Source organism: Mus caroli, chromosome 12 (genome assembly GCF_900094665.2).
Source record: "Mus caroli chromosome 12, CAROLI_EIJ_v1.1, whole genome shotgun sequence".
In the NCBI taxonomy this organism is placed as follows: domain Eukaryota; kingdom Metazoa; phylum Chordata; class Mammalia; order Rodentia; family Muridae; genus Mus; species Mus caroli.
In genome coordinates, this window is record NC_034581.1 from 97882313 (window position 1) to 97893425 (window position 11113).

General features: G+C 50.5%; 1 protein-coding gene across 1 annotated transcript in view; it reads right to left on the reverse strand.

The window, feature by feature from the left end:
• Positions 1–11113, reverse strand: part of Prima1 (proline rich membrane anchor 1) — a 46493-nt gene that overhangs the window by 5933 nt on the left and 29447 nt on the right. The gene's annotated exons all lie outside the window — the stretch shown is intronic.

Below are 11113 nucleotides of genomic sequence, written 5' to 3' on the forward strand. Positions count from 1 at the left end.
AGGAAGGCCCTCTGACCTTTCCTGCCTTCCCTACCCCCCACCTCAGCAGGTGACATCATGCTTGGCCCCCAGCCAGCCCCTCCTCCACTCAGTGCCTCCACCCCGCCTTGGCAAGCTCAGAGCAGGGGTTGAGCGCCCGGCTAAGCAGGCCTCCATCCTCCCAGGCCTGAGCTAACTGACAGCAGGGTCGGGCTTAATTTCCCATGAAAAATAACAGAACATCTCATTCTCTCGGCCAGGGCATTAAATCCGGTGCCTCTGTGGTTGGGGGTGGGGTGGCAGGCTCACAGGGGACTTAGGAAGAGAAAGGAGGGAGGCTGGCCCCTCCATGTGCTTCGGAACTGAGTTTCTTTGAGAGGCTATTGCTCTTCATGCCTGGATTTGGCCCAGGTGATGCCACTGTCACAGTGTGCATGGAAGGGGCCCAGAACACATATCCATAACCATGCAACATGACAGCTAACTCCACAAGGACTTCCTGTCCTCACACTACCCATGAGGAGTCTTAGGTTAAGCCCATTCCCTGGTTGGTCTGGGTAGTGTTGATGCTCACCTGGAGAACAGGTCTCAAGAGACTGCTTATTCCTCCCATGCCCCCAGTAAAGCAAAGAGAGAGCCCATCCCTGTCCCAGAGGCCTGGGTGTTAACAAAAGGACTGAGGGTGAGGGGGCAGAGGGAAGGTGAGGGAAGAGAGGAGTGGACAGACCACACCGACAGACAGACAGACAGACAGACAGACAGACAGACAGACAGACAGACTGCACAAGAATCACAGCTGTATCCCCCGCTCTGTACTAGGCATCCTGAAGGAGACCACAGCATGTACAGAGCCAGTGAAAGATGCCCGAGAACCCAGGGATGTGTCCAGGGGGAATCCTGCCTGTCAACAGACCTTCCGACAGCTATAACAGATGTCTACACCAGTAGAAGCCACACTCATGGTTCCCAAGACTTTCAAAATACCCTTGAGTCTCTTCCTCAACAACCCCTAACCTGGGACAGCCATCCTAACGATGGCTAAAATAATAGATAGGATTTGTTTGCTCCTGGCACTCATGTAAATCAGATCACGTGAAAGGCATTCCAGCTTGTTTGCTTGTTTGTTTGTTTGTTTGTTCTTACATCTGCTTTATTTATTTAGCAGCGTTGGGATTTACCAAGGTAGTTATACAGTTCAGTAGTTTCCCCTTTTTTTTGTGGATGAGTTGTGTCTGTGTGTGTGTGTGTGTGTGTGCGCGCGCGCGCGTGACAACTGTTTGTTCATTTACCTGCTGATGGACTCTTAGGCTGTTTGCAGATTTTTGGTCTGTATGAGAAGCTTCAACAAGTATCTGTGAGGGAGTCTTTTGTATATACAGAGGTGTTTCATGTGCCTCTTAAGTAAACACATGTTTAATATGGTCCTATGGGTGTGTGTGTGTGTGAGAGAGAGAGAGAGAGTGATATGTGTGTGATTAATATCATAAGCAAACACCTAGATGTCTTTCCCAGATGTTCCCACTCTGGTACACTCCCAGGCAGAACCAAGAACAAGCAGAATAGAGAGAAGGAAGATCCAGGAAGACATTCTATGACTTCCAGGGGATCGGTCGGGGCTGCCCATTAACAAATGTACTGTCCTCAGCATGGACCTCAGCTCCTCACAGGTCCTGAGTGGAACCACTCTGAGTGATACACTGAGGCAAGGACCAGGCTGCTGTCAGCTGGCAGGAGCTGGTCTTAGGTACTAAGTCCCTGTGGACTCTGAAGGATGCTGGAGAGCCAGCAGGATGCTCATGTTCCCATTCATGAGCTCAGTCAATGATTTGGTTGATAGAAAAAAAAAAAATCAAACTTCAAATCTCCTCCTTTGAGAGCATTCTTGACTTGGCAGAGTCTTCCCGGGGTAAACTGATGGAGCTTAGCTCCCTGCCCATGGCTGCAGTGTCTATACTGTTCCAGCACCTGCAAAGGACTGCCCCTTCTTTTCATGGACCAGAAAGCTCTTCTGTGACTCTGTCCCAGGTGCTGACCTCTTTGGAGGACATCCACCCAGCCTGTTGCAGCTGCCGTCTTCCTGTGTGTAGTTTCAGTGTGTGGCTACACCTTGGCCTAGTGTCCCAGAGCACAGGAAGGGGAAGGTGTTCCTTTGGGTCACTACAACAAATGATCTCATCAGCTAGGGATAGTCACAATGAGCTAGATGTACCTAAGTTAGAATTGTCCCTCAAAGGTGCCAACAAAGCCCTCCTTAGAGATCCTGTCCACAAGCCAGGTTTTAAGCCTCGGTCTGGAATTTGGCAGAGCCAAATTTCCTTACACTTAAGGTGGGGATTTTCTTTTGACGGTCCTTTTTCAAAGCATTGCTACTAGAAGCAGCTAGCTCTGGTTGTGTGCCCTTCTGTCTGAGACCAGTGGGACCCAGTAGGTGCAGATGAGCACTGCGCATGCAGAAGGAGACAGCCCATCTGTGAAGAGGAGTCCTTTCCAGAGACCTAGTTGAGGCACAAGTCACGGATTTTGTTCACAAAGCCAAAGATAGATTCGAAGATGGCATTCACATTTGTCCTTGCTTGAGTTGACTAGAGAATGCCGGGGCTAGAGGAAGCCCGGGTGTTGTCACTTCAGGACAGAGATTGAACACTGAAACAACTTATGTGAGGACTGGAGAGGGGCCCTGAAGCTGTTGGAGCTTCTTCATACTAGCCCCGTCACTGCCTCAGTTTCCCTCAGTACCCCTGCAAAGACGATCACAGTTTACCAGGTGAGCAGGCTAGAGGCTCATAATTAGAGGTAGCCTCCTCCTAGTGCTCATTCATGTGTGCGTGCATGCATTCCCTTGGACATGAACTGAGCATGCTCAGTGTTTACTGCTAAGAGCTGGGGGGCGGGGGGGGGACAGAGATGAATCAGACACAAGCTGTCCTTGGCCAGACCTGGCGCCAGCTGCCTCGGGATGATTATGAAGCTGACTAAGACCTGATCCTCTTGCAATGAGGAACCAGCAATCTCCAGAAGAAGCGACAGCATGCACAGACTGCCAGCCAGTAGCCAAGGAAAGGGCAACCTGCACTTTGAGATAGCAATCCTAGGTGACAGGCAGGTGGCCAGGCAGGGGAACGCTAAGGCTCAGGAAAGAGCTGCTGTTTTCTGTCATTCCCTTTAAACATGACAGAAAGGCAGGAGCTGTCCTGAAACCTCAGGAGTCATGTCACCCTTTCCTGAGCTCCAGAGAAGTTGACCTATCAGTCAGCTCTTCTGACCTAGTGCAGATGATGGTCAGGTAGCCACAGGGGCACTGGGGAAGGGCCCAGGCTCAAGTCTGCTGTGCCAAGGGAGTCTTGTTCTTTCTAGTCAGCCCATGCCTCATGAAACGGCTGGGAATTCCCAACCTGGACCAGGCCCTGGACACCATGGTTAAAAGCTTTCAGACTTTTCCTTCAAGGCAACACAGGGTATGGGAGTGTGTTTTGCTGACTCTCCTGAAATATCCAGAAAGTTCCAAATATACGAAACAATGAGCAACAAGACAGTGGCCCACAGAGAGCTTGGCTTAAGACCTGGAGCTCTGAAGCCATTAAAGAAATGTGTCAAGATGTAGGCACAGGCCAGGAGTTTCTGTAGAAGACTCAGAGCCCAGGAAATAAACTTAAGAACCACCCATAGAGATCGTACACCACTTAGAATTGTTTGCACACCAAAGCAAACCATCGTCAGAGCGAAGAGATGACCTGCTAAAAGTCTTTGCCATCCACACATCAGATGGGATTATCCAGACTATATAAAGAGCTGAAAAAAATTTTTTGACAAGCCACCCAATCAATGAGCTAAATAGAAAGTTCCTGAAAGAAATGGAAGTGGTCAATAAGTCCCTGGTGTCCAACATCCTGAGCCATCAATGAAATGCAAATTAAAACAACTCTAAGGGGCTGGTGAGATGGCTCAGTGGGTAAGAGCACCCGACTGCTCTTCCGAAGGTCCAGAGTTCAAATCCCAGCAACCACATGGTGGCTCACAACCATCTGCAACGAGATCTGGCGCCCTCTTCTGGAGTGTCTGAAGACAGCTACAGTGTACTTACATATAATAAATAAATAAATCTTAAAAAAAAAACCCAAAAAACAAAAAACAACAACTCTGAGATTCCTTCTCGCACCAGTCTGAATGGCTACCACTGATGGGGTAAGGGGAGGAGGGGCCTGGATCCTGGAGGTGGGGATGCAAAGGGGGGCAGACCTAAGGGGACTGAGAATCGCTGCCTCGCAGAAACCTAACACTAGAAACAACACACAGCTCTACTGCATCACTGGGTCCACGTCCAAAGGAATCTAACTCCTGCCACGGACTGGCTTATCCATCCATGTTCATTAGCCAAGACATGGGACCAACCTAGGTGTCCATCAGCAGATGAACAGATAAAGAAAGCATGGTCCATCCCATGGGACTTACTTCAGCTGTAAAGAAAGACGAAGCCTTTATATCTGAAAACAAAATGAAACAGAGCAAACCAACCAACAAACCAAGGATGAAACCAGAGATTATTAAATGAAACAAACCAGATTTAGAAAGATGAGCACGGTTTTCCCTTAGATGTGCAATTAAGATTTAAGTGTGTGTGTGTGTGTGTGTGTGTGTGTGTGTGTGTGTGTGTGTGCGCGTGTGTGTGTGTGGTGCCCATGCACGAGTGTAGTCTGTGAAAGTAGAAAGAAGAACATGAGAGGGGAGGAAGATCTCTCATACAGGAGGAGTGGGGAAAGGAGAGGACAGAGAAACCAGGTAACCTCAAAGCAGAAGGGGAGATTCAGCAGGGGCAGGACGGGAATGGAAAGAGTGAAGGTTGGGGAGAAGCGGGTGAACAAGAACAGCGTGTAATGGTAGAGATGTATGAAAATGCCACAACGAGGCCTATTACTTTCTATATCAATTTAAAATGAGTGACTCTGACTGTGATAGTGGTGATGATGATGATGGTGATGGTGGTGGTGGTGGTGAGGATGGACAGTGACCCTCAGCTTTCTGCCTCAAGGAATTTCTTAGAGCAGTGCAGGAGGGAGGACTCTAGGCAGTGACCAGGACAGAGAGGTGGTCTCTGCCCTGGGGAGTTCTGGGAAGAGTAGAAGAAGCCCATGAAAAGCAGAGGTGCCACGAGGACATCAGTCATATGTGTGGTGAGCGCGAGGATGGGAAGAAAGATCAGCAGATGAGGATTCACAGGAACCCGGAAAGGAAGCAGGTAGATGTGGCTTGTCAGATGCACCAGGTGGGTGGGCATTTAAAGGGACAGAGGAAATCAGTAAGCCTCCCCTGGGGGGCTTGTAGACTTCACGACACATAACCACATACTGTGGTGCCCTGGCTCATTTACTCCCTGTTAGCAGTGGGGAAACTGAGGCTTGGTGGAGCTGAGTCAGCACATACTAGTGGGTAGCCTGAGAGAGCCAGCTATGTGAGGCAGGAATGAATTAAAGGCAGGAATGAAATAAAGTGGCCGTCTTAGGTTTGCTTCCTGCTGCCGTGTTAAAAATACTCAGACGGAAGCAACTTAAAGGGGCAAAGGCTTCTATTAGCTCACAGTTCACTGCACAGTCCATCACTGCGGGGGAGGCTACAGCAGCCAGAACTTTGGAGAATAAGTCGTGTGCATCTACAGTGGAGAGGCAGCTGGGATGCACATCGACGCTCAGCCTTCACTCAGCACTTTACCCAAAATCCCTGGCGCAGGGGAGTGGTCCTGCTCACGATTAGGACGGCTTTGACTTGAGTCACGTGTCAATGAATGCAATCAAGACAACCCCTCACAGACACCCTCAGAAGCTACCCTCAGTGTAGGCAGTCTCTCACAGGCTGGCACAGAGGCTCTCCTAGTGTTGAGATGACAGCTGATCCTATCACAGGGCCTCCGAGAAGTCTGGAAGCAATCCCGTCTTTAAGCACCACTGAGAACCAGTTTAGAATGGAGCGGAATGGTTGCTCCGCTGTTTAAGAGTCTCAGGGGCTTGGTTTGTAAGTGAGAAGCTTGCTGGCTGACAACAAGGACCTGAGCTTGGCCGCAGTAAGAGTCAGTGTGGTGGGGCATGCCTGTAACTCCAGAGCTGCAACAGCACAGGCAAATGGTTGAAGATGATTACAGGAGTCCAAAGTTGACCTCAGGCACCTACACACACACACACACACACACACACACACACACACACACACATCCAGTCACACACACACCATGCTTCACAGTGAGAGAAAAACTCCTATCTTGCTTGATTCGTTCCAATCTGGTTTTAACTGAGATGGGCCGCAGTAAGAGTCAGTGTGGTGGGGCATGCCTGTAACTCCAGAGCTGCAACAGCACAGGCAAATGGTTGAAGATGATTACAGGAGTCCAAAGTTGACCTCAGGCACCTACACACACACACACACACACACACACACACACACACACACACACTTACATACACACACACTCTCACACACACACTTACATACTCACACACTCTCTCACACACACACTTACATACACACACACTCACACACATTCATACACACAGACACTCACATGTACACACTCATACATACTCTTACACACACACTCACACAAGGCACTCACATGCACACACTTATACTCACATACACATGTGTTTACTCACACACACTCACAGGTACACACACATTCATACACTCACCCTCACATGCACACACAAATGCACACACGCATACGCAATGTGCTCACACACACTCACAGGCATACACATACACTCATACACATACACTCACACACACACACACATACACACTCACACACACACACCACACTCACATGCACACACACTCTCACACATACTCACACGCACTACTCACACAGACACATACACACACTCATACTCACACACGTGTTTACTCACACACACTCACAGGCATACACACATGCATACACTCACCCTCACACGCACATACAAATGCACTCACACATACAGGCATACACACACACACACACACACACACCACACCACACACACACACACACACACTTGGTCGGTCAGTCGGGACAGTAGTAATTTTCCATCTTGAGCCATGACTTTATCTGGTACTCTGTCTCTCAACCCTATGTGTGGCCCTCTCCAGAGGCACCCTGTGCTTTAGGCCCAGCCTGAATGCCAGGCACTGCTGGGACACTACATTCCTTGGGGACATCATTAGACATCTCTCCTGGGATTCAAAGTTTTTGGTGACTCATGCGCAGGCTGCCCTAGTGGTTTGTGACTGGCTCCCTGGGAACTGAAAGGGTTGTAGGCCTAATTGGCCTTGGTTATGCTGGCTATGCTCAGGTGAGGAGGGCCCCTCGCCCTGGGTCTCCTGCCTCCAGCTTCTAGAACAGCGCAGGGCCACACGCAGTGATGAATCAGGCCAGCACTGGCTTGTCCTTGTACTTCAGCAGTCAATCTCCTGCTCCCTCCAGGGGTAAGGACTCTGAACCTGCTCCCTGAACAGGTTCAGGTACCTCCCTGTGAGGTACCTCAGGCAAAGGTTAGGCCGAACCCCAAACATTTACATTTACATGGACTTGGCAGTACCACCGGATAGAGATGACAAAAGCCACACAGCCTTGCTTCAAAGGACAGTTTTATGGCCCAGTTGGTACTTGGGGTGCATGTCCTCTCTCTTCTCTCATGACACCACAAGGGTGTCAAGGCAGCTGTCCTGCTCCTCTAAGAAAGGTTTGAGGACCCAGGACGCAGAGCACATCAACAACCTGTCCCTGTCCCAGTCAGAGTCCTAAGACACGGCCTGGTTCTGTGTGGTTTTCAAGGGATGTGAGGAGCACTGTTAAAGATCTGAGTTGTTCATCCTATGGGGTTGCAATACCCCTCAGCTCCTCCAGTCTTTCTGCCAGCTCCCCCACCAGGGTCCCTGAGCTCAAGCTGATGGTTGGCTCCAAGCATCCACATCTGCATTGGTCAGTTGCTGGCCAGACTTCCCAAGGAGCAGCCACATCAGGTTCCTGTCAGTAAGTGCTCTTGGCAATAACAATAGTGTTGGGTTTGGTGTCTGCAGACAGGATGAATCCCCAGGTGGGGCAGTCCTCAGATGGCCCTTCCTCCAGTCTCTGCTCCATTTTTTTGTTCCTGTTCTTCCTTTGGACAGGAACATTTCTGGGTTAAAAACTTTGTGATGGGTGTCCAGGGATATAGGAGGCAGGGAATGGCCTTGTCTGACATCAATCGGAAGGGAGGCCCTTGGTTCTGTGGAGGTTTGATGTTCCAGCGTAGGGGGATGCTGGAAGGGTAGGGCAGGAGAGGGTCGGTGGGTGGGTGGGAGAGCACCCTCATATAGGCAAAAAGGAGGAGGGTGAGGGGTTGGTGGAGGGGTAACCGGAAGTGGGATATCATTTGAGATGTAAACAAATGGAATGATTAATTTAAAAAAAAAAAGAGTTGTTCCAGGACCTGTTTCTCAGTCCCTTAGGGTCCAAAGAGGACACCGAGGCTTGGAGAGGTGGGGGGAAGGAATCTCAGGGCTGCACAGCAACCTCACAGTCTGAGCCCAACCTTCTGATCTGGCCCCAAAGGCAAAGAGCACCCTTGCTCTCGGTTCCTTCACAAGTCCCAGCTCTTCCCCTGCCTCGGTGCCTGAAGCCCTGGCACTACTGGGCAGTCAGACACAGACCCAATGTCCACTAAGGAAGAAGGTGTGTGGGGGAGGGCCACCACTCCCTCTCGTGGCCTGCCCCACATAGAGACCCATTGTCTGTGGACACAAGGAACTGACTCTCAGCAGCTGCTAGCCATTCACGGGCACTGGGCCTCCATGGGGAGGTCTGTGCCAGGGCATCCACCACCCATGGAGGCCTCAGGAGGTCAGAGTGGGGGTGAAGCTGCTCTGCATCTCTCACCCGCCACCATAATTTGGGTTAGACTTGAAACCACAGATAAACCGCGAGGCTTTTGGTGCGTGTGCGCATTCTGAACGCAGGCCCCACATCTAAAGTTTCTAAGGGCAGTGAAGTAAACACTGCATTAGGATCCTAGGCCACCTCCACCCGTGTTAGTTATATATTAGGGAATATATAGACGGATAATGCTGTGCCCAGCCTTGTGCCCATCAGCCCTCTGCAGCCATGATGGAAGTCTGTCTTTATATCCCCAGCCACCCAGGTGCCCCTCTGCTTGATGCTGACAGCTGAGCCAGAAAGACAGCCACACTATGATATGAGTGAAGTCACCTGAACGATATTCAGCTGCAAAACACAGGAGATGACAAACCAGTCCCTGGCTGGGATTCTTAGAACCTTGGTCCAATGCTCGGTACAGCCCCAAAAGCCTTGTCTCTGTCCCCAGCTTCTCTTCCACCTTTCCTGTGCATGCAGCATCTCCCAGGTGTGCACCACTGGTCTGGCTGGTGTCAGGCTGGAGAGAGCCAACAGTAAGGAGTCCTCCCTAGTCTGACCAGGAGCTGTGTCTTCACCCAGCTTCAGCCCCACGCTGGACAGTCCTCCTTCCGGGCTTCTATCTCTGAGCCTCACAGCCGACAACTGACCCCCTCTGTCTTTCCATTCCTCTGCTCCTGACTTCCGGCCTGCTCAGAGGATCCCATCTTCTTCACACCCAAAGCCTCCTTCTCCCTGGGTGTCCATTTCTCAGTTGTGTGCACTGATTCTCCACACTGGCTTTGAATCAGGAGCTGGAGTTAAGTCCAGGCGCTGAGCTGAGCAAGTCGTTCAGTATGTTTAATGTTATCTATTTGAGCCACTGGAACTTGAAAGAAGCCACAGACCTTCCTCCAAGGAGTACTGGGATTAGATAAGATCCACAGACAGCTGGTGCAGACACCTGTCTCCTTCCTACCTTCCTAGCAGAACCCTAGTTCTCCTCCTATACCCACCCTTCCCTGAGCCTAGCAGAGATGGGATTTCGATGGGATTTCATGGTCTCAGCCCCGGTCACTCCAGTCCTTAGCCTCTAGTTTAGGTTGCTTCTGGGTCCTGCAGGTCTAGCTGAGAGACAGGAGAGGAAAAGTCAGCTGGGAGCTTCTGGGGATAGTCTCCTTGCTTTTGAAGAAGATAAACAAAAAGAGGCGAACCTCACCTCCCAGGTGCCACTGTGCCCTCTTTGCTTTAAGTGAGAACAGCTTTTAGGGGAAAGGATGCAGATAAATGGGTCTGGGTGGTAGGATGCCTGAGGGCAGTCTTGAGGGTGGCGCTTGAACAAAGACTGGAGTTTGGCAATGGAGTTTGTCCTGAAGGTGTCTGGGGACAGGAGTCAAGCAGAAGATCTACAGCGAGCTCATGCCCGGCATGTGTGAAGATAAAGGATGGAGAGACTAGATGAGACTGCGGGAGGACTGGAAGCTGTGAGGAGGAATAGGAGATGAGGTGGTATGTGAGGATCCTGAGAAAGGGAGGCGAGGTCTGGCACTGTGTATTTGCACTCTTGAGTGTGTGTGTGTGTGTGTGTGTGTGTGTGTGTGTGCGCGCGCGTGTGTGCATGCGCACGTGTGTGTGTGTGTGCCTAAGTGTCTCTGTGTGTGTGCATGCGCGTGAGTATGTGTACGCATGTGTGTATTGTGCATGTGTGTGCATGTGTGTATGTTCCTGTGCACATGTGTGTGTGTATCTGTGCATGTGTGCATGTGTGTGAGCACAAGTGTGTGTGTGTGTGTGTACTCTTGAGTGTCTGTGTGTGTGTGCACACATGTGCGTGCATGTGCCTGAGTGTCTCTGTGTGTGTGTCTGTGTGTATGTTCCTATGCACATGTGTGTGTGTCTGCATGTGTGCATGTGTGTGAGTACAAGAGTGTGTTTGTACTCTCAAGTGTGCATGTGTATGCACGCGCGTGTGTGTGTGCATGCATGTGTGTGTTTGTACGTGTACCTGTGTGTCTCTGTGTGGGTGTGCATGCATGTGCATGTATACACGCATGTGTAGGGTGGGGAGCTGCAAGGGAACCTGTGACTTGAGCAGAGATGTTATTGTGGTTCAGACTGGAGGTCAGCAGCGCAGCTACTGGGAAGAGGCCTGATTCAGGAAATGATCTGTGAAAGCACACACGTAAGAGACAGATGAAGGATCCCAAGCTAGTCAGAGACAGATGAAGGATCCCAAGCTAGTCAGAGACAGATGAAGGATCCCAAGCTAGTCAGAGACAG